The following is a 24,791-nucleotide window of genomic DNA, read 5'->3' on the forward strand; positions in this document are numbered from 1 at the left end:
ATGACGGTGTAGAAATTTCCACGTTTATACAGACCGCAGTGTAGATATTTCCATCTTTATACAGATAGCGGTGTAGATATTTCCATGTGTGTACAGATGGCGGTGTTGATGTTTCCATCTATACTCAGATTGCCGTGTAGGTATTTCCATGGGTATACAGATGGCATTGTAGATATTTCCATGTTTATACAGATGGTGGTGTAGATATTTCCATGTTTATACAGATGACTGTATAGGTATTTCCATGTTTTTACAGATGGCATTGTAGATATTTCCATGTTTATAGAGATAGCAGTGTAGATATTTCCATGTTTATACTGATGGCGGTGTAGATATTTCCATGTTTATAGAGATAGCGGTGTAGATATTTCCATATTTATACAGATAACGGTGTAGATATTTCCATGTTTATACAGATAGCAGTGTAAATATTTCCATGTTTATACAGATGGCTGTGCAGATATTTCCATGTTTATACAGATGACTTTGTAGGTATTTCCATGTTTATACAGATGGCGGTGTAGGTATTTCCATGTTTATAGAGATAGCTGTGTTGATATTTCCATGTTTATACACATAGCGGTTTAGATATTTCCATGTTTATACAGATCGCGGTGTAGATATTTCCATGTTTATACAGACAGCAGAGGAGATATTTCCATGTTTATACACATAGGGGTGTACATAATTCCATGTTTATAGAGACAGCGGTGTAGGTATTTCCATGTTTATACAGATAGCGGTGCAGATATTTGCATGTTTATACAGATGCCTATGCAGATATTTCCATATTTATACAGAGGGCTCTTTAGATATTTCCATGTTTATACAGATGGCAGTGTTGATTTTTCCATGTTCCTCCACATGACTGTGTTGGTATTTCCATGTTTATACAGATGGCGGTGTAGATATTTCCATATTTATAGAGATAGCGGTGTAGATATTTCCATATTTATACAGATAACGGTGTAGATATTTCCATGTTTATACAGATGCCTATGCAGATATTTCCATATTTATACAAAGGTCTCTGTAGATATTTCCATGTTTATACAGATGGCAGTGTAGATTTTTCCATGTTCCTACACATGACTGTGTAGGTATTTCCATGTTTATACAGATGGCTTTGTAGATATTTCCATGTTAATAGAGATAGCGGTGTAGATATTTCCATGTTTATACAGATAGCGGTGTAAATATTTCCATGTTTATACAGATCGTGGTGTAGATATTTCCATGTTTATACAGAAGGTGGTGGAGATATTTCCATGGATATGTAGAAGGCGGTGTAGATATTTCCATGTTTATACAGATAGCGGTGTAGATATTTCCATGTATGTACAGATGGTTGTGTAGGTATTTCGATGTTTATACAGATGGCTGTGCAGATATTTCCATGTTTATACAGATGACTTTGTAGGCATTTCCATGTTTATACAGATGGCGGTGTAGGTATTTCCATGTTTATAGAGATAGCTGTGTTGATATTTCCATGTTTATACACATAGCGGTGTAGATATTTCCATGTTTATACAGATCGCGGTGTAGATATTTCCATGTTTATACAGACAGCAGAGGAGATATTTCCATGTTTATACACATAGCGGTGTACATAATTCCATGTTTATAGAGACAGCGGTGTAGGTATTTCCATGTTTATACAGATAGCGGTGCAGATATTTGCATGTTTATACAGATGCCTATGCAGATATTTCCATATTTATACAGAGGGCTCTGTAGACATTTCCATGTTTATACAGATGGCAGTGTTGATTTTTCCATGTTCCTACACATGACTGTGTAGGTATTTCCATGTTTATACAGATGGCGGTGTAGATATTTCCATGTTTATAGAGATAGCGGTGTAGATATTTCCATATTTATACAGATAACGGTGTAGATATTTCCATGTTTATACAGATGGCAGTGTAAATATTTCCATGTTTATACAGATGACGGTGTAGAAATTTCCACGTTTATACAGACCGCAGTGTAGATATTTCCATCTTTATACAGATAGCGGTGTAGATATTTCCATGTGTGTACAGATGGCGGTGTTGATGTTTCCATCTATACTCAGATTGCCGTGTAGGTATTTCCATGGGTATACAGATGGCATTGTAGATATTTCCATGTTTATACAGATGGTGGTGTAGATATTTCCATGTTTATACAGATGACTGTATAGGTATTTCCATGTTTATACAGATGGCGGTGTAGATATTTCCATGTTTATAGAGATAGCGGTGTAGATATTTCCATATTTATACAGATAACGGTGTAGATATTTCCATGTTTATACAGATAGCAGTGTAAATATTTCCATGTTTATACAGATGGCTGTGCAGATATTTCCAAGTTTATACAGATGACTTTGTAGGTATTTCCATGTTTATACAGATGGCGGTGTAGGTATTTCCATGTTTATAGAGATAGCTGTGTTGATATTTCCATGTTTATACACATAGCGTTGTAGATATTTCCATGTTTATACAGATCGCGGTGTAGATATTTCCATGTTTATACAGACAGCAGAGGAGATATTTCCATGTTTATACACATAGCGGTGTACATAATTCCATGTTTATAGAGACAGCGGTGTAGGTATTTCCATGTTTATACAGATAGCGGTGCAGATATTTGCATGTTTATACAGATGCCTATGCAGATATTTCCATATTTATACAGAGGGCTCTGTAGATATTTCCATGTTTATACAGATGGCAGTGTTGATTTTTCCATGTTCCTCCACATGACTGTGTTGGTATTTCCATGTTTATACAGATGGCGGTGTAGATATTTCCATATTTATAGAGATAGCGGTGTAGATATTTCCATATTTATACAGATAACGGTGTAGATATTTCCATGTTTATACAGATGCCTATGCAGATGTTTCCATATTTATACAGAGGGCTCTGTAGATATTTCCATGTTTATACAGATGGCAGTGTAGATTTTTCCATGTTCCTACACATGACTGTGTAGGTATTTCCATGTTTATACAGATGGCTTTGTAGATATTTCCATGTTTATAGAGATAGCGGTGTAGATATTTCCATGTTTATACAGATAGCGGTGTAAATATTTCCATGTTTATACAGATCGTGGTGTAGATATTTCCATGTTTATACAGAAAGTGGTGGAGATATTTCCATGGATATGTAGAAGGCGGTGTAGATATTTCCATGTTTATACAGATAGCGGTGTAGATATTTCCATGTATATACAGATGGTTGTGTAGGTATTTCGATGTTTATACAGATGGCTGTGCAGATATTTCCATGTTTATACAGATGACTTTGTAGGCATTTCCATGTTTATACAGACGGCGGTGTAGGTATTTCCATGTTTATAGAGATAGCTGTGTTGATATTTCCATGTTTATACACATAGTGGTGTAGATATTTCCATGTTTATACAGATCGCGGTGTAGATATTTCCATGTTTATACAGACAGCAGAGGAGATATTTCCATGTTTATACACATAGCGGTGTACATAATTCCATGTTTATAGAGACAGCGGTGTAGGTATTTCCATGTTTATACAGATAGCGGTGCAGATATTTGCATGTTTATACAGATGCCTATGCAGATATTTCCATATTTATACAGAGGGCTCTGTAGATATTTCCATGTTTATACAGATGGCAGTGTTGATTTTTCCATGTTCCTACACATGACTGTGTAGGTATTTCCATGTTTATACAGATGGCGGTGTAGATATTTCCATGTTTATAGAGATAGCGGTGTAGATATTTCCATATTTATACAGATAACGGTGTAGATATTTCCATGTTTATACAGATAGCAGTGTAAATATTTCCATGTTTATACAGATGACGGTGTAGAAATTTCCACGTTTATACAGACCGCAGTGTAGATATTTCCATCTTTATACCGATAGCGGTGTAGATATATCCATGTGTGTACAGATGGCGGTGTTGATGTTTCCATCTATACTCAGATTGCCGTGTAGGTATTTCCATGGGTATACAGATGGCATTGTAGATATTTCCATGTTTATACAGATGGTGGTGTAGATATTTCCATGTTTATACAGATGACTGTATAGGTATTTCCATGTTTTTACAGATGGCATTGTAGATATTTCCATGTTTATAGAGATAGCAGTGTAGATATTTCCATGTTTATACAGATGGCGGTGTAGATATTTCCATGTTTATAGAGATAGCGGTGTAGATATTTCCATATTTATACAGATAACGGTGTAGATATTTCCATGTTTATACAGATAGCAGTGTAAATATTTCCATGTTTATACAGATGGCTGTGCAGATATTTCCATGTTTATACAGATGACTTTGTAGGTATTTCCATGTTTATACAGATGGCGGTGTAGGTATTTCCATATTTATAGAGATAGCTGTGTTGATATTTCCATGTTTATACACATAGCGGTGTAGATATTTCCATGTTTATACAGATCGCGGTGTAGATATTTCCATGTTTATACAGACAGCAGAGGAGATATTTCCATGTTTATACACATAGGGGTGTACATAATTCCATGTTTATAGAGACAGCGGTGTAGGTATTTCCATGTTTATACAGATAGCGGTGCAGATATTTGCATGTTTATACAGATGCCTATGCAGATATTTCCATATTTATACAGAGGGCTCTTTAGATATTTCCATGTTTATACAGATGGCAGTGTTGATTTTTCCATGTTCCTACACATGACTGTGTTGGTATTTCCATGTTTATACAGATGGCGGTGTAGATATTTCCATATTTATAGAGATAGCGGTGTAGATATTTCCATATTTATACAGATAACGGTGTAGATATTTCCATGTTTATACAGATGCCTATGCAGATATTTCCATATTTATACAAACGGCTCTGTAGATATTTCCATGTTTATACAGATGGCAGTGTAGATTTTTCCATGGTCCTACACATGACTGTGTAGGTATTTCCATGTTTATACAGATGGCTTTGTAGATATTTCCATGTTTATAGAGATAGCGGTGTAGATATTTCCATGTTTATACAGATAGCGGTGTAAATATTTCCATGTTTATACAGATCGTGGTGTAGATATTTCCATGTTTATACAGAAGGTGGTGGAGATATTTCCATGGATATGTAGAAGGCGGTGTAGATATTTCCATGTTTATACAGATAGCGGTGTAGATATTTCCATGTATGTACAGATGGTTGTGTAGGTATTTCGATGTTTATACAGATGGCTGTGCAGATATTTCCATGTTTATACAGATGACTTTGTAGGCATTTCCATGTTTATACAGATGGCGGTGTAGGTATTTCCATGTTTATAGAGATAGCTGTGTTGGTATTTCCATGTTTATACACATAGCGGTGTAGATATTTCCATGTTTATACAGATCGCGGTGTAGATATTTCCATGTTTATACAGACAGCAGAGGAGATATTTCCATGTTTATACACATAGCGGTGTACATAATTCCATGTTTATAGAGACAGCGGTGTAGGTATTTCCATGTTTATACAGATAGCGGTGCAGATATTTGCATGTTTATACAGATGCCTATGCAGATATTTCCATATTTATACAGAGGGCTCTGTAGATATTTCCATGTTTATACAGATGGCAGTGTTGATTTTACCATGTTCCTACACATGACTGTGTAGGTATTTCCATGTTTATACAGATGGCGGTGTAGATATTTCCATGTTTATAGAGATAGCGGTGTAGATATTTCCATATTTATACAGATAACGGTGTAGATATTTCCATGTTTATACAGATGGCAGTGTAAATATTTCCATGTTTATACAGATGACGGTGTAGAAATTTCCACGTTTATACAGACCGCAGTGTAGATATTTCCATCTTTATACAGATAGCAGTGTAGATATTTCCATGTGTGTACAGACGGCGGTGTTGATGTTTCCATCTATACTCAGATTGCCGTGTAGGTATTTCCATGGGTATACAGATGGCATTGTAGATATTTCCATGTTTATACAGATGGTGGTGTAGATATTTCCATGTTTATACACATGACTGTATAGGTATTTCCATGTTTTTACAGATGGCATTGTAGATATTTCCATGTTTATAGAGATAGCAGTGTAGATATTTCCATGTTTATACAGATGGCGGTGTAGATATTTCCATGTTTATAGAGATAGCGGTGTAGATATTTCCATATTTATACAGATAACGGTGTAGATATTTCCATGTTTATACAGATAGCAGTGTAAATATTTCTATGTTTATACAGATGGCTGTGCAGACATTTCCATGTTTATACAGATGACTTTGTAGGTATTTCCATGTTTATACAGATGGCGGTGTAGGTATTTCCATGTTTATAGAGATAGCTGTGTTGATATTTCCATGTTTATACACATAGCGGTGTAGATATTTCCATGTTTATACAGATCGCGGTGTAGATATTTCCATGTTTATACAGACAGCAGAGGAGATATTTCCATGTTTATACACATAGCGGTGTACATAATTCCATGTTTATAGAGACAGCGGTGTAGGTATTTCCATGTTTATACAGATAGCGGTGCAGATATTTGCATGTTTATACAGATGCCTATGCAGATATTTCCATATTTATACAGAGGGCTCTGTAGATATTTCCATGTTTATCCAGGTGGCAGTGTAGATTTTTCCATGTTCCTACACATGACTGTGTAGGTATTTCCATGTTTATACAGATGGCGGTGTAGATATTTCCATGTTTATAGAGATAGCGGTGTAGATATTTCCATATTTATACAGATAACGGTGTAGATATTTCCATGTTTATACAGATAGCAGTGTAAATATTTCCATGTTTATACAGATCACGGTGTAGAAATTTCCATGTTTATACAGACCGCAGTGTAGATATTTCCATCTTTATACAGATAGCGGTGTAGATATTTCCATGTGTGTACAGATGGCGGTGTTGACGTTTCCATCTATACTCAGATTGCCGTGTAGGTATTTCCATGGGTATACAGATGGCATTGTAGATATTTCCATGTTTATACAGATGGTGGTGTAGATCTTTCCATGTTTATACAGATGACTGTATAGGTATTTCCATGTTTTTACAGATGGCATTGTAGATATTTCCATGATTATAGAGATAGCAGTGTAGATATTTCCATGTTTATACAGATGGCGGTGTAGATATTTCCATGTTTATAGAGATAGCGGTGTAGATATTTCCATATTTATACAGATCACGTTGTAGATACTTCCAGGTTTATAAAGATTGCAGTGTAGATATTTCCATGTTAATACAGATAGCGGTTTAGCTATTTCCATGTTTATACAGACCGCGGTGTAGATATTTCCATGTTTACACAGAAGGCGGCGCAGATATTTCCATGGATATGTAGAAGGCGGTGTAGATATTTCCATGTTTATACAGATGGCGGTGTAGGTATTTCCATCTATACACAGATGACCGTGTAGATATTTCCATGTTTATACAGAAGGTGGTGCAGATATTTCCATGGATATGTAGAAGGCAGTGTAGATATTTCCATGTTTATACAGATAGCGGTGTAGATATTTCCATGTATATACAGATGGCTGTGTAGATATTTCCATGTTTATACAGATAGCAGTGTAGATATTTACATGTTTATACAGATGACTTTGTAGGTGTTTCCATGTTTATACAGATGGCAGTGTAGGTATTTCCATGTTTATACAGATACCTGTGTAGATATTTCCATGTTTATACAGATGGCGGTGTAGGTATTTCCATGTTTATAGAGATAGCTGTGTAGATATTTCCATGTTTATACAGGTAGCGGTGTAGATATTTCCATGTTTATACAGATCGTGGTGTAGATATTTCCATGTTTACACAGACAGCAGTGGAGATATTTCCATGTTTATACACATAGCGGTGTACATATTTCCATGTTTATAGAGACAGCGGTGTAGGTATTTCCATGTTTATACAGATAGCGGTGCAGATATTTCCATGTTTATACAGATGCCTATGCAGATATTTCCATATTTATACAGAGGGTTCTGTAGATATTTCCATGTTTATACAGATGGCAGTGTAGATTTTTCCATGTTCCTACACATGACTGTGTAGGTATTCCCATGTTTATACAGATGGCTTTGTAGATATTTCCATGTTTATAGAGATAGCGGTGTAGATATTTCCATGTTTATAGAGATAGCGGTGTAAATATTTCCATGTTTATACAGATCGTGGTGTAGAAATTTCCATGTTTATACAGATAGCGGTGTAAATATTTCCATGATTATACAGATCGTGGTGTAGATATTTCCATGTTTATACAGATAGCGGTGTAGATATTTCCATGTTTGTAGAGATGGCGGTGTTGATGTTTCCGTCTATACACAGATTGCCGTGTAGGTATTTCCATGTGTATACAGATGGCATTCTAGATATTTCCATGTTTATACAGATAGTGGTGTAGATATTTCCATGTTTATACAGATGACTGTATAGGTATTTCCATGTTTTTACAGATGGCATTGCAGATATTTCCATGATTATAGAGATAGCAGTGTAGATATTTCCATGTTTATACAGATGGCGGTGTAGATATTTCCATGTTTATAGAGATAGCGGTGTAGATATTTCCATATTTATACAGATCACGTTGTAGATACTTCCAGGTTTATAAAGATAGCAGTGTAGATATTTCCATGTTTATACAGATAGCGGTTTAGCAATTTCCATGTTTATACAGACCGCGGTGTAGATATTTCCATGTTTATACAGACAGCGGTGCAGATATTTCCATACTTGTACAGATGGCGGTGTTGATATTTCCATCTATACACAGATGACCGTGTAGATATTTCCATGTTTATACAGAAGGCGGCGCAGATATTTCCATGGATATGTAGAAGGCGGTGTAGATATTTCCATGTTTATACAGATAGCGGAGTAGATATTTCCATGTATATACAGATGGCTGTGTAGGTATTTCCATATGTATACAGATGGCTGTGTAGATATTTCCATGTTTATGCAGATGACTTTGTAGGTATTTCCATGTTTATACAGATGGCGGTGTATGTATTTCCATGTTTATAGAGATAGCTGTGTAGATATTTCCATGTTTATACAGATAGCGGTGTAAATATTTCCATGTTTATACAGATCGCGGTGTAGATATTTCAATGTTTATACAGACAGCAGTGGAGATATTTCCATGTTTATACACATAGCGGTGTACATATTTCCATGTTTATAGAGACAGCGGTGTAGGTATTTCCATGTTTATGCAGATAGCGGTGCAGATATTTCCATGTTTACACAGATGCCTATGCAAATATTTCCATATTTATACAGAGGGCTCTGTAGATATTTCCATGTTTATACAGATGGCAGTGTACATTTTTCCATGTTCCTACACATGACTGTGTAGGTATTTCCATATATATACAGATGGCTTTGTAGATATTTCCATGTTTATACAGATGGTGATGTAGATATTTCCATGTTTATAGAGATAGCGGTGTAGATATTTCCATATTTATACAGATAACGGTGTAGATATTTCCATGTTTATACAGATAGCAGTGTAAATATTTCCACGTTTATACAGATCACGGTGTAGAAATTTCCACGTTTATACAGACAGCAGTGTAGATATTTCCATCTTTATACAGATAGCGGTGTAGATATTTCCATGTGTGTACAGATGGCGGTGTTGACGTTTCCATCTATACTCAGATTGCCGTGTAGGTATTTCCATGTGTATACAGATGGCATTGTAGATATTTCCATGTTTATACACATGACTGTATAGGTATTTCCATGTTTTTACAGATGGCATTGTAGATATTTCCACGTTTATAGAGATAGCAGGGTAGATATTTCCATGTTTATACAGATGGTGGTGTAGATATTTCCATGTTTATAGAGATAGCGCTGTAGATATTTCCATATTTATACAGATAACGGTGTAGATATTTCCATGTTTAAGCAGATAGCAGTGTAAATATTTCCATGTTTATACAGATCACGGTGTAGATATTTCCAGGTTTATAGAGATAACAGTGTAGATATTTCCATGTTTATACAGATAGCGGTTTAGCTATTTCCATGTTTATACAGACCGCGGTGTAGATATTTCCATGTTTATACAGATAGCGGTGCAGATATTTCCATGTTTGTACAGATGGCGGTGTTGATATTTCCATCTATACACAGATGACCGTGTAGATATTTCCATGTTTATACAGAAAGCGGCGCAGATATTTCCATGGATATGTAGAAGGCGGTGTAGATATTTCCATGTTTATACAGATAGCGGTGCAGATATTTCCATGTATATACAGATGGCTGTGTAGATATTTCCATGTGTATACAGATGGCTGTGTAGATATTTCCATGTTTATGCAGATGACTTTGTTGGTATTTCCATGTTTATACAGATGGCGGTGTAGGTATTTCCATGTTTATAGAGATAGCTGTGTAGATATTTCCATGTTTATACAGATAGCGGTGTAGATATTTCCATGTTTATACAGATCGCGGTGTAGATATTTCCATGTTTATACAGACAGCAGTGGAGATATTTCCATGTTTATACTCATAGCGGTGTACATATTTCCATGCTTATAGAGACAGTGGTGTAGGTATTTCCATGTTTATACAGATAGCGGTGTAAATATTTCCATGTTTATACAGATCGGGGTGTAGATATTTCCATGTTTATACAGATACCGGTGTAGAAATTTCCATGTTTATAGAGACCGCAGTGTAGATATTTCCATGTTTATACAGATAGCGGTGTAGATATTATCATGTTTGTACAGATGGCGGTGTTGATGTTTCCATCTATACACAGATTGCTGTGTAGGTATTTCCATGTGTATACAGATGGCATTGTAGATATTTCCATGTTTATACAGATGGTGGTGTAGATATTTACATGTTTATACTGATGACTGTATAGGTATTTCCATGTTTTTACAGATGGCATTGTAGATATTTCCATGTTTATAGAGATAGCAGTGTAGATATTTCCATGTTTATACAGATGGCGGTGTAGATATGTCCATGTTTATAGAGATAGCGGTGTAGATATTTCCATATTTATACAGATAACGGTGTAGATATTTCCATGTTTATACAGATAGCAGTGTAAATATTTCCATGTTTATACAGATCACGGTGTAGATATTTCCAGGTTTATAGAGATAGCAGTGTAGATATTTCCATGTTTATACAGATGACTTTGTAGGTATTTCCATGTTTATACAGATGGCGGTGTAGGTATTTCCATGTTTATAGAGATAGCTGTGTTGATATTTCCATCTATACACAGATGACCGTGTAGATATTTCCATGTTTATACAGAAGGTGGTGGAGATATTTCCATGGATATGTAGAAGGCGGTGTAGATATTTCCATGTTTATACAGATAGCGGTGTAGATATTTCCATGTATATACAGATGGTTGTGTAGGTATTTCCATGTTTATACAGATGTCGGTGTAGGTATTTTCATGTTTATAGACATAGCTGTGTTGATATTTCCATGTTTATACACACAGCGGTGTAGATATTTCCATGTTTATACAGATCGCGGTGTAGATATTTCCATGTTTATACAGACAGCAGAGGAGATATTTCCATGTTTATACACATAGCGGTGTACATAATTCCAGGTTTATAGAGACAGCGGTGTAGGTATTACCATGTTTATACAGATAGCGGTGCAGATATTTGCATGTTTATACAGATGCGTATGCAGATATTTCCATATTTATACAGAGGGCTCTGTAGATATTTCCATGTTTATACAGATGGCAGTGTTGATTTTTCCATGTTCCTACACATGACTGTGTAGGTATTTCCATGTTTATACAGATGGCGGTGTAGATATTTCCATGTTTATAGAGATAGCGGTGTAGATATTTCCATATTTATACAGATAACGGTGTAGATATTTCCATGTTTATACAGATAGCAGTGTAAATATTTCCACGTTTATACAGATCACGGTGTAGAAATTTCCACGTTTATACAGACCGCAGTGTAGATATTTCCATCTTTATACAGATAGCGGTGTAGATAATTCCATGTGTGTACAGATGGCGGTGTTGACGTTTCCATCTATACTCAGATTGCCGTGTAGGTATTTCCATGTGTATACAGATGGCATTGTAGATATTTCCATGTTTATACACATGACTGTATAGGTATTTCCATGTTTTTACAGATGGCATTGTAGATATTTCCACGTTTATAGAGATAGCAGGGTAGATATTTCCATGTTTATACAGATGGTGGTGTAGATATTTCCATGTTTATAGAGATAGCGGTGTAGATATTTCCATATTTATACAGATAACGGTGTAGATATTTCCATGTTTATACAGATAGCAGTGTAAATATTTCCATGTTTATACAGATCACGGTGTAGATATTTCCAGGTTTATAGAGATAACAGTGTAGATATTTCCATGTTTATACAGATAGTGGTTTAGCTATTTCCATGTTTATACAGACCGCGGTGTAGATATTTCCATGTTTATACAGATAGCAGTGCAGATATTTCCATGTTTGTACAGATGGCGGTGTTGATATTTCCATCTATACACAGATGACCGTGTAGATATTTCCATGTTTATACAGATAGCGGTGCAGATATTTCCATGTATATACAGATGGCTGTGTAGATATTTCCATGTGTATACAGATGGCTGTGTAGATATTTCCATGTTTATGCAGATGACTTTGTAGGTATTTCCATGTTTATACAGATGGCGGTGTAGGTATTTCCATGTTTATAGAGATAGCTGTGTAGATATTTCCATGTTTATACAGATAGCGGTGTAGATATTTCCATGTTTATAGAGATCGCGGTGTAGATATTTCCATGTTTATACAGACAGCAGTGGAGATATTTCCATGTTTATACACATAGCGGTGTACATATTTCCATGCTTATAGAGACAGTGGTGTAGGTATTTCCATGTTTATACAGATAGCGGTGTAAATATTTCCATGTTTATACAGATCGGGGTGTAGATATTTCCATGTTTATACAGATACCGGTGTAGAAATTTCCATGTTTATAGAGACCGCAGTGTAGATATTTCCATGTTTATACAGATAGCGGTGTAGATATTTCCATGTTTGTACAGATGGCGGTGTTGATGTTTCCATCTATACACAGATTGCTGTGTAGGTTTTTCCATGTGTATACAGATGGCATTGTAGATATTTCCATGTTAATACAGATGGTGGTGTAGATATTTACATGTTTATACAGATGACTGTATAGGTATTTCCATGTTTTTACAGATGGGATTGTAGATATTTCCATGTTTATAGAGATAGCAGTGTAGATATTTCCATGTTTATACAGATGGCGGTGTAGATATGTCCATGTTTATAGAGATAGCGGTGTAGATATTTCCATATTTATACAGATAACGGTGTAGATATTTCCATGTTTATACAGATAGCAGTGTAAATATTTCCATGTTTATACAGATCACGGTGTAGATATTTCCAGGTTTATAGAGATAGCAGTGTAGATATTTCCATATTTATACAGATCACGTTGTAGATACTTCCAGGTTTATAAAGATAGCAGTGTAGATATTTCCATGTTTATACAGATAGCGGTTTAGCAATTTCCATGTTTATACAGACCGCGGTGTAGATATTTCCATGTTTATACAGACAGCGGTGCAGATATTTCCATATTTGTACAGATGGCGGTGTTGATATTTCCATCTATACACAGATGACCGTGTAGATATTTCCATGTTTATACAGAAGGCGGCGCAGATATTTCCATGGATATGTAGAAGGCGGTGTAGATATTTCCATGTTTATACAGATAGCGGAGTAGATATTTCCATGTATATACAGATGGCTGTGTAGGTATTTCCATATGTATACAGATGGCTGTGTAGATATTTCCATGTTTATGCAGATGACTTTGTAGGTATTTCCATGTTTATACAGATGGCGGTGTATGTATTTCCATGTTTATAGAGATAGCTGTGTAGATATTTCCATGTTTATACAGATAGCGGTGTAAATATTTCCATGTTTATACAGATCGCGGTGTAGATATTTCAATGTTTATACAGACAGCAGTGGAGATATTTCCATGTTTATACACATAGCGGTGTACATATTTCCATGTTTATAGAGACAGCGGTGTAGGTATTTCCATGTTTATGCAGATAGCGGTGCAGATATTTCCATGTTTACACAGATGCCTATGCAAATATTTCCATATTTATACAGAGGGCTCTGTAGATATTTCCATGTTTATACAGATGGCAGTGTACATTTTTCCATGTTCCTACACATGACTGTGTAGGTATTTCCATATATATACAGATGGCTTTGTAGATATTTCCATGTTTATACAGATGGTGATGTAGATATTTCCATGTTTATAGAGATAGCGGTGTAGATATTTCCATATTTATACAGATAACGGTGTAGATATTTCCATGTTTATACAGATAGCAGTGTAAATATTTCCACGTTTATACAGATCACGGTGTAGAAATTTCCACGTTTATACAGACCGCAGTGTAGATATTTCCATCTTTATACAGATAGCGGTGTAGATATTTCCATGTGTGTACAGATGGCGGTGTTGACGTTTCCATCTATACTCAGATTGCCGTGTAGGTATTTCCATGTGTATACAGATGGCATTGTAGATATTTCCATGTTTATACACATGACTGTATAGGTATTTCCATGTTTTTACAGATGGCATTGTAGATATTTCCACGTTTATAGAGATAGCAGGGTAGATATTTCCATGTTTATACAGATGGTGGTGTAGATATTTCCATGTTTATAGAGATAGCGGTGTAGATATTTCCATATTTATACAGATAACGGTGTAGATATTTCCATGTTTAATCAGATAGCAGTGTAAATATTTCCATGTTTATACAGATCACGGTGTAGATATTTCCAGGTTTATAGAGATAACAGTGTAGATATTTCCATGTTTATACAGATAGCGGTTTAGCTATTTCCATGTTTATACAGACCGCGGTGTAGATATTTCCATGTTTATACAGATAGCGGTGCAGATATTTCCATGTTTGTACAGATGGCGGTGTTGATATTTCCATCTATACACAGATGACCGTGTAGATATTTCCATGTTTATACAGAAAGCGGCGCAGATATTTCCATGGATATGTAGAAGGCGGTGTAGATATTTCCATGTTTATACAGATAGCGGTGCAGATATTTCCATGTATATACAGATGGCTGTGTAGATATTTCCATGTGTATACAGATGGCTGTGTAGATATTTCCATGTTTATGCAGATGACTTTGTTGGTATTTCCATGTTTATACAGATGGCGGTGTAGGTATTTCCATGTTTATAGAGATAGCTGTGTAGATATTTCCATGTTTATACAGATAGCGGTGTAGATATTTCCATGTTTATACAGATCGCGGTGTAGATATTTCCATGTTTATACAGACAGCAGTGGAGATATTTCCATGTTTATACTCATAGCGGTGTACATATTTCCATGCTTATAGAGACAGTGGTGTAGGTATTTCCATGTTTATACAGATAGCGGTGTAAATATTTCCATGTTTATACAGATCGGGGTGTAGATATTTCCATGTTTATACAGATACCGGTGTAGAAATTTCCATGTTTATAGAGACCGCAGTGTAGATATTTCCATGTTTATACAGATAGCGGTGTAGATATTATCATGTTTGTACAGATGGCGGTGTTGATGTTTCCATCTATACACAGATTGCTGTGTAGGTATTTCCATGTGTATACAGATGGCATTGTAGATATTTCCATGTTTATACAGATGGTGGTGTAGATATTTACATGTTTATACTGATGACTGTATAGGTATTTCCATGTTTTTACAGATGGCATTGTAGATATTTCCATGTTTATAGAGATAGCAGTGTAGATATTTCCATGTTTATACAGATGGCGGTGTAGATATGTCCATGTTTATAGAGATAGCGGTGTAGATATTTCCATATTTATACAGATAACGGTGTAGATATTTCCATGTTTATACAGATAGCAGTGTAAATATTTCCATGTTTATACAGATCACGGTGTAGATATTTCCAGGTTTATAGAGATAGCAGTGTAGATATTTCCATGTTTATACAGATGACTTTGTAGGTATTTCCATGTTTATACAGATGGCGGTGTAGGTATTTCCATGTTTATAGAGATAGCTGTGTTGATATTTCCATCTATACACAGATGACCGTGTAGATATTTCCATGTTTATACAGAAGGTGGTGGAGATATTTCCATGGATATGTAGAAGGCGGTGTAGATATTTCCATGTTTATACAGATAGCGGTGTAGATATTTCCATGTATATACAGATGGTTGTGTAGGTATTTCCATGTTTATACAGATGTCGGTGTAGGTATTTTCATGTTTATAGACATAGCTGTGTTGATATTTCCATGTTTATACACACAGCGGTGTAGATATTTCCATGTTTATACAGATCGCGGTGTAGATATTTCCATGTTTATACAGACAGCAGAGGAGATATTTCCATGTTTATACACATAGCGGTGTACATAATTCCAGGTTTATAGAGACAGCGGTGTAGGTATTACCATGTTTATACAGATAGCGGTGCAGATATTTGCATGTTTATACAGATGCGTATGCAGATATTTCCATATTTATACAGAGGGCTCTGTAGATATTTCCATGTTTATACAGATGGCAGTGTTGATTTTTCCATGTTCCTACACATGACTGTGTAGGTATTTCCATGTTTATACAGATGGCGGTGTAGATATTTCCATGTTTATAGAGATAGCGGTGTAGATATTTCCATATTTATACAGATAACGGTGTAGATATTTCCATGTTTATACAGATAGCAGTGTAAATATTTCCACGTTTATACAGATCACGGTGTAGAAATTTCCACGTTTATACAGACCGCAGTGTAGATATTTCCATCTTTATACAGATAGCGGTGTAGATAATTCCATGTGTGTACAGATGGCGGTGTTGACGTTTCCATCTATACTCAGATTGCCGAGTAGGTATTTCCATGTGTATACAGATGGCATTGTAGATATTTCCATGTTTATACACATGACTGTATAGGTATTTCCATGTTTTTACAGATGGCATTGTAGATATTTCCACGTTTATAGAGATAGCAGGGTAGATATTTCCATGTTTATACAGATGGTGGTGTAGATATTTCCATGTTTATAGAGATAGCGGTGTAGATATTTCCATATTTATACAGATAACGGTGTAGATATTTCCATGTTTATACAGATAGCAGTGTAAATATTTCCATGTTTATACAGATCACGGTGTAGATATTTCCAGGTTTATAGAGATAACAGTGTAGATATTTCCATGTTTATACAGATAGTGGTTTAGCTATTTCCATGTTTATACAGACCGCGGTGTAGATATTTCCATGTTTATACAGATAGCAGTGCAGATATTTCCATGTTTGTACAGATGGCGGTGTTGATATTTCCATCTATACACAGATGACCGTGTAGATATTTCCATGTTTATACAGATAGCGGTGCAGATATTTCCATGTATATACAGATGGCTGTGTAGATATTTCCATGTGTATACAGATGGCTGTGTAGATATTTCCATGTTTATGCAGATGACTTTGTAGGTATTTCCATGTTTATACAGATGGCGGTGTAGGTATTTCCATGTTTATAGAGATAGCTGTGTAGATATTTCCATGTTTATACAGATAGCGGTGTAGATATTTCCATGTTTATAGAGATCGCGGTGTAGATATTTCCATGTTTATACAGACAGCAGTGGAGATATTTCCATGTTTATACACATAGCGGTGTACATATTTCCATGCTTATAGAGACAGTGGTGTAGGTATTTCCATGTTTATACAGATAGCGGTGTAAATATTTCCATGTTTATACAGATCGGGGTGTAGATATTTCCATGTTTATACAGATACCGGTGTAGAAATTTCCATGTTTATAGAGACCGCAGTGTAGATATTTCCATGTTTATACAGATAGCGGTGTAGATATTTCCATGTTTGTACAGATGGCGGTGTTGATGTTTCCATCTATACACAGATTGCTGTGTAGGTTTTTCCATGTGTATACAGATGGCATTGTAGATATTTCCATGTTAATACAGATGGTGGTGTAGATATTTACATGTTTATACAGATGACTGTATAGGTATTTCCATGTTTTTACAGATGGCATTGTAGATATTTCCATGTTTATAGAGATAGCAGTGTAGATATTTCCATGTTTATACAGATGGCGGTGTAGATATGTCCATGTTTATAGAGATAGCGGTGTAGATATTTCCATATTTATACAGATAACGGTGTAGATATTTCCATGTTTATACAGATAGCAGTGTAAATATTTCCATGTTTATACAGATCACGGTGTAGATATTTCCAGGTTTATAGAGATAGCAGTGTAGATATTTCCATGTTTATGCAGATAGAGGTTTAACTATTTCCATGTTTATACAGACCACGTTGTAGATATTTCCATGTTTATACAGATAGCGGTGCAGATATTTCCATGTTTGTACAGATGGCGGTGTTGATATTTCCATCTATACACAGATGACCGTGTAGATATTTCCATGTTTATACAGAAGGTGGTGCAGATATTTCCATGGATATGTAGAAGGCGGTGTAGATATTTCCATGTTTATACAGATAGCGATGTAAATATGTCCATGTATATACAGATGGTTGTGTAGATATTTCCATGTTTATACAGATGGCTGTGTAGATATTTCCATGTTTATACAGATGACTTTGTAGGTATTTCCATGTTTATACAGACGGCAGTGTAGGTATTTCCATGTTTATAGAGATAGCTGTGTAGATATTTCCATGTTTATACACATAACGGTGTAGATATTTCCATATTTATACAGATCGCGGTGTAGATATTTCCATGTTTATACAGACAGCAGTGGAGATATTTCCATGTTTATACACATAGCGGTGTACATACTTCCATGTTTATAGAGACAGCGGTGTAGGTATTTCCATGTTTATACAGATAGCGGTGCAGATATTTGCATGTTTATACAGATGCCTATGCAGATATTTCCATATTTATACAGAGGGCTCTGTAGATATTTCCATGTTTATACAGATGGCAGTGTAGATTTTTCCATGTTCCTACACATGACTGTGTAGGTATTTCTATGTTTATACAGATGGCTTTTTAGATATTTCCATGTTTATAGAGATAGCGGTGTAGATATTACCATGTTTATACAGATAGCGGTGTAAATATTTCCATGATTATACAGATCGTGGTGTAGATATTTCCATGTTTATACAGATACCGGTGTAGAAATTTCCATGTTTATACAGACCGCTGTGTAGATATTTCCATGTTTATTCAGGTAGCGTTGTAGATATTTCCATGTTTGTACAGATAGCGGTGTTGATGTTTCCATCTATACACAGATTGCCGTGTAGGTATTTCCATGTGTATACAGATGGCATTGTAGATATTTCCATGTTTATACAGATGGTGTTGTAGATATTTCCATGTATATACACATGACTGTATAGGTATTTCCATGTTTTTACAGATGGCATTGTAGATATTTCCACGTTTATAGAGATAGCAGGGTAGATATTTCCATGTTTATACAGATGGTGGTGTAGATATTTCCATGTTTATAGAGATAGCGGTGTAGATATTTCCATATTTATACAGATAACGGTGTAGATATTTCCATGTTTATACAGATTGCAGTGTAAATATTTCCATGTTTATACAGATCACGGTGTAGATATTTCCAGGTTTATAGAGATAACAGTGTAGATATTTCCATGTTTATACAGATAGCGGTTTAGCTATTTCCATGTTTATACAGACCGCGGTGTAGATATTTCCATGTTTATACAGATAGCAGTGCAGATATTTCCATGTTTGTACAGATGGCGGTGTTGATATTTCCATCTATACACAGATGACCGTGTAGATATTTCCATGTTTATACAGAAGGCGGTGCAGATATTTCCATGGATATGTAGAAGGCGGTGTAGATATTTCCATGTTTATACAGATAGCGGTGCAGATATTTCCATGTATATACAGATGGCTGTGTAGATATTTCCATGTGTATACAGATGGCTGTTTAGATATTTCCATGTTTATGCAGATGACTTTGTAGGTATTACCATGTTTATACAGATGGCGGTGTAGGTATTTCCATGTTTATAGAGATAGCTGTGTAGATATTTCCATGTTTATTCAGATAGCGGTGTAGATATTTCCATGTTTATACAGATAGCAGTGTAAATATTTCCATGTTTATACAGATCACGGTGTAGATATTTCCAGGTTTATAGAGATAACAGTGTAGATATTTCCATGTTTATACAGATAGTGGTTTAGCTATTTCCATGTTTATACAGACCGCGGTGTAGATATTTCCATGTTTATACAGATAGCAGTGCAGATATTTCCATGTTTCTACAGATGGCGGTGTTGATATTTCCATCTATACACAGATCACCGTGTAGATATTTCCATGTTTATACAGAAGGCGGCGCAGATATTTCCATGGATATGTAGAAGGCGGTGTAGATATTTCCATGTTTATACAGATAGCGGTGCAGATATTTCCATGTATATACAGATGGCTGTGTAGATATTTCCATGTGTATACAGATGGCTGTGTAGATATTTCCATGTTTATGCAGATGACTTTGTAGGTATTTCCATGTTTATACAGATGGCGGTGTAGGTATTTCTATGTTTATAGAGATAGCTGTGTAGATATTTCCATGTTTATACAGATAGCGGTGTAGATATTTCCATGTTTATAGAGATCGCGGTGTAGATATTTCCATGTTTATACAGACAGCAGTGGAGATATTTCCATGTTTATACACATAGCGGTGTACATATTTCCATGCTTATAGAGACAGTGGTGTAGGTATTTCCATGTTTATACAGATAGCGGTGTAAATATTTCCATGTTTATACAGATCGGGGTGTAGATATTTCCATGTTTATACAGATACCGGTGTAGAAATTTCCATGTTTATAGAGACCGCAGTGTAGATATTTCCATGTTTATACAGATAGCGGTGTAGATATTTCCATGTTTGTACAGATGGCGGTGTTGATGTTTCCATCTATACACAGATTGCTGTGTAGGTTTTTCCATGTGTATACAGATGGCATTGTAGATATTTCCATGTTTATACAGATGGTGGTGTAGATATTTACATGTTTATACAGATGACTGTATAGGTATTTCCATGTTTTTACAGATGGCATTGTAGATATTTCCATGTTTATAGAGATAGCAGTGTAGATATTTCCATGTTTATGCAGATGGCGGTGTAGATATGTCCATGTTTATAGAGATAGCGGTGTAGATATTTCCATATTTATACAGATAACGGTGTAGATATTTCCATGTTTATACAGATAGCAGTGTAAATATTTCCATGTTTATACAGATCACGGTGTAGATATTTCCAGGTTTATAGAGATAGCAGTGTAGATATTTCCATGTTTATGCAGATAGAGGTTTAACTATTTCCATGTTTATACAGACCACGTTGTAGATATTTCCATGTTTATACAGATAGCGGTGCAGATATTTCCATGTTTGTACAGATGGCGGTGTTGATATTTCCATCTATACACAGATGACCGTGTAGATATTTCCATGTTTATACAGAAGGTGGTGCAGATATTTCCATGGATATGTAGAAGGCGGTGTAGATATTTCCATGTTTATACAGATAGCGATGTAAATATGTCCATGTATATACAGATGGTTGTGTAGATATTTCCATGTTTATACAGATGGCTGTGTAGATATTTCCATGTTTATACACATAGCGGTGTACATATTTCCATGTTTATAGAGAGAGCAGTGTAGATATATCCATGTTTATACAGATGACTTTGTAGGTATTTCCATGTTTATACAGATGGCGGTGTAGGTATATCCATGTTAATAGAGATAGCTGTGTAGATATTTCCATGTTTATACATATAGCGGTGTAGATATTTCCATGTTTATACAGATGGCAGTGTTGATTTTTCCATGTATCTACACATGACTGTGTAGGTATTTCCATGTTTATACAGATGGCATTGTAGATATTTCCATGTTTATAGAGATAGCAGTGTAAATATTTCCATGTTTATACAGATCACGGTGTAGATATTTCCAGGTTTATAGAGATAGCAGTGTAGATATTTCCATGTTTATACAGATAGCGGTTTAGCTATTTCCATGTTTATACAGTCCGCGGTGTAGATATTTCCATGTTTATACAGATAGCGGTGCAGATATTTCCATGTTTATACAGACAGCAGTGGAGATATTTCCATGTTTATACACATAGCGGTGTACATATTTCCATGTTTATAGAGATAGCGGTGTAGGTATTTCCATGTTTATACAGATAGCGGTGCAGATATTTCCATGTTTATACAGATGCCTATGCAGATATTTCCATATTTATACAGAGGGCTCTGTAGATATTTCGATGTTTATACAGATGGCAGTGTAGATTTTTCCATGTTCCTACACATGACTGTGTAGGTATTTCCATGTTTATACAGATGGCTTTGTAGATATTTCCATGTTTATAGAGATAGCGGTGTAGATATTTCCATGTTTATACAGATAGCGGTGTAAATATTTCCATGTTTATACATATCGTGTAGTAGATATTTCCATGTTTATACAGATGACTTTGTAGGTATTTCCATGTTTATACAGATGGCGGTGTAGGTGTTTCCATGTTTAAAGAGATAGCTGTGTAGATATTTCCATGTTTATACAGAGAGCGGTGTAGATATTTCCATGTTTACACAGATGGCAGTGTTGATTTTTCCATGTATCTACACATGACTGTGTAGGTATTTCCATGTTTATACAGATGGCTTTCTAGATATTTCCATGTTTATAGAGATAGCAGTGTAAATATTTCCATGTTTATACAGAGCACGGTGTAGATATTTCCAGGTTTATAGAGAAAGCAGTGTAGATATTTCCATGTTTATACAGATAGCGGTGCAGATATTTCCATGTTTATACAGACAGCAGTGGAGATATTTCCATGTTTATACACATAGCGGTGTACATAATTCCATGTTTATAGAGACAGCGGTGTAGGTATTTCCATGTTTATACAGATAGCGGTGCAGATATTTCCATGTTTATACAGATGCCTATGCACATATTTCCATATTTATACAGAGGGCTCTGTAGATATTTCCATGTTTATACAGATGGCAGTGTATATTTTTCCATGTTCCTACACATGACTGTGTAGGTATTTCCATGTTTATACAGATGGCTTTGTAGATATTTCCATGTTTATAGAGATAGCGGTGTAGATATTTCCATGTTTATACAGATAGCGGTGTAAATACTTCCATGTTTATACAGATCGTGGTGTAGATATTTCCATGTTTATACAGATACCGGTGTGGAAATTTCCATGTTTATACAGACCGCAGTGTAGATATTTCCATGTTTATACAAGTAGCGGTGTAGATATTTCCATGTTTGTACACATCGCGGTGTTGATGTTTCCATCTATACACAGATTGCCGTGTAGGTATTTCCATGTGTATACAGATGCCATTGTAGATATTTCCATGTTTATACAGATGGTGTTGTAGATATTTCCATGTATATACACATGACTGTATAGGTATTTCCATGTTTTTACAGATGGCATTGTAGATATTTCCACGTTTATAGAGATAGCAGGGTAGATATTTCCATGTTTATACAGATGGTGGTGTAGATATTTCCATGTTTATAGAGATAGCGGTGTAGATATTTCCATATTTATACAGATAATGGTGTAGATATTTCCATGTTTATACAGATTGCAGTGTAAATATTTCCATGTTTATACAGATCACGGTGTAGATATTTCCAGGTTTATAGAGATAACAGTGTAGATATTTCCATGTTTATACAGATAGCGGTTTAGCTATTTCCATGTTTATACAGACCGCGGTGTAGATATTTCCATGTTTATACAGATAGCAGTGCAGATATTTCCATGTTTGTACAGATGGCGGTGTTGATATTTCCATCTATACACAGATGACCGTGTAGATATTTCCATGTTTATACAGAAGGCGGCGCAGATATTTCCATGGATATGTAGAAGGCGGTGTAGATATTTCCATGTTTATACAGAAGCGGTGCAGATATTTCCATGTATATACAGATGGCTGTGTAGATATTTCCATGTGTATACAGATGGCTGTTTAGATATTTCCATGTTTATGCAGATGACTTTATAGGTATTACCATGTTTATACAGATGGCGGTGTAGGTATTTCCATGTTTATAGAGATAGCTGTGTAGATATTTCCATGTTTATTCAGATAGCGGTGTAGATATTTCCATGTTTATACAGATAGCAGTGTAAATATTTCCATGTTTATACAGATCACGGTGTAGATATTTCCAGGTTTATAGAGATAACAGTGTAGATATTTCCATGTTTATACAGATAGTGGTTTAGCTATTTCCATGTTTATACAGACCGCGGTGTAGATATTTCCATGTTTATACAGATAGCAGTGCAGATATTTCCATGTTTCTACAGATGGCGGTGTTGATATTTCCATCTATACACAGATCACCGTGTAGATATTTCCATGTTTATACAGAAGGCGGCGCAGATATTTCCATGGATATGTAGAAGGCGGTGTAGATATTTCCATGTTTATACAGATAGCGGTGCAGATATTTCCATGTATATACAGATGGCTGTGTAGATATTTCCATGT

Source organism: Pan troglodytes, chromosome 22 (assembly GCF_028858775.2).
Source record: "Pan troglodytes isolate AG18354 chromosome 22, NHGRI_mPanTro3-v2.0_pri, whole genome shotgun sequence".
In the NCBI taxonomy this organism is placed as follows: domain Eukaryota; kingdom Metazoa; phylum Chordata; class Mammalia; order Primates; family Hominidae; genus Pan; species Pan troglodytes.